Here is a 1,977-nt window from a genome sequence, read left to right as displayed (position 1 = left end):
GAAAAAAGATTTATAAGTGAAGCCAGCTGCGTAAACCAACAGAACATGACGAGAATTTGAGAAATCAACTAATAGATGAACAACAAAGAGCTAATGTAAGGAGGAGGAGTCAAATTAATGTGGAAATAAGATGATAAATTTGGTTGACATAAGATGAAAGCAGATAGTTTGAAAATTGTAGAACATGAGGAATTAGGGTGTAAGAATCGAAGAACAAATGGTCCCTGTGGAAGAATATAATGACAAAAGGTAGAAAACTGTAAAATATATTTGTACAGGGTATGTATCAGTTCCGGTAGGCCCTGCTGCTGCCTCCAATGCCTTAGATGACCGCGGAGGTAGCAGCAGTAGGGGATTCAGCATTAGGAAGCTTCATCTGTGGTGGATAATGTGGGAGGGTGGGCTGTGGCACCCTAGCAGTACCAGCTGAACTCAATTGAGTCCCTTGTTAGGCTGGAGGAACGTAGAGAGTAGAGGTCCCCTTTTTTGTTTTGTTTCATTTGTTGATGTCGGCTAACCCCCAAAATTGGGGGAAGTGCCTTGGTATATGTATGTATGTATCAGGAGGTAGTGGTAGTGGCATTAAAGACCTCAGAACCCCCAATATGCAACATAATAACTAATGAAAGAATAAAGGAATCAAAGAACTTTCTTTACCTGGGTAGGATGTCTGAAAACTTTCAATCAATCAATCAATGACCTGAGTAGTATGGTGACTCAAGATTGGACAGTAGAGCAAAATGGTAGAGAGGAGAATCCTAATAGGCAAAATGCCTTTAAAACATGAAAAAAATACTGACAAATAATAGAATTGGTGCACAAACAAGAAAAGAGCATTAAGAACAGATGTGTGGTCCACCCTCATATGTTTGAGTCATAGAGCTGAACAATAAGGAGAGCTGAGATACAAGCTAAATGCAGCAGAGATGTGGTTATACAGAAGGATTATCATAATATCTTTGAAGGACAGAGTAACTAATAACCGGCAAGACTTATAGTGCTGAGAGAAATGGTAAGGGATATATGAAAGACAAGATTGAATTTCGTTGGGCATGACGTAAGGTGAGAAAATAGGAGTATTTAAGTCTCACTGGGAGGATGGAGGGGGAGACAGAGGACAGGGTGCATGGACAGTATTGTGGTGGGCTCAGAGGGTAATTATATACTAATGAGTAAAGTCAAAAGATCCCATTTTGGGAGTTCAATGCCCAGTTTGCTGTCATTATTCATAAACAACAGTCTTATAAAATGCATTTAGCTTTGTCTGGCTTTTAGGAATTTGGAAGGGACTTCAACACAGGGTTAGTTTTGTGATGACCCACAAGCTCATTTTCAACAAAAAGTTGGTACTTTCCCTTGAAAGTGACAGCCAATAAAACAATCATTATTCTTGCTGCAGACAATTCCCAGCACATAATATTTTTCATATTCACCTCCAGGGGAGTTATTCTTAGCTCATGTAAACTGGAGTCAGTATTTCAAAGTTTCTTTTTGCAAAGACCTGAATTTTTTATGTGAAGTCCACAACCTTTGGTTTAGCTACAGTATGTGTGATGACTTGTTTATGATCATTAAAACAGCAGAACGTTCAATATGATCTGCAAGAGCATCTTCTGCTGGTGGAAGATTGAACAGTAGTCCAGACTTTCATGTTAGAAATGTTTGCGTCTGCAACTCAGCCTATGATTGTTCAGTGTCACCTGATACACAAAGAACTAAGGACTGCCAATACAGTATGGATCTTAAACAAACGTATATTTACTGATGAGAACCAAAAACCGGGACTTTGACACATCACAATGACATCAATGACCCAAATAAAATGACTTTACATAAAAACCTGTTGTTGATGAAATTACTGTTAAGTTAAAGAGTGTTTCATATGGACCCAAGCATCAAGAAACTGCATAAAAATCATGGACTTTCCAGCAGTACAGCATTGTTTTCAAGTGATCAACACAGAAATGGTCAACCTAT

The sequence above is a fragment of the Palaemon carinicauda genome, chromosome 28, assembly GCF_036898095.1.
Source record: "Palaemon carinicauda isolate YSFRI2023 chromosome 28, ASM3689809v2, whole genome shotgun sequence".
NCBI classification, from domain to species: domain Eukaryota; kingdom Metazoa; phylum Arthropoda; class Malacostraca; order Decapoda; family Palaemonidae; genus Palaemon; species Palaemon carinicauda.
The sequence above is the reverse complement of the archived record's forward strand: the minus strand, read 5'-3'. Positions refer to the sequence as shown.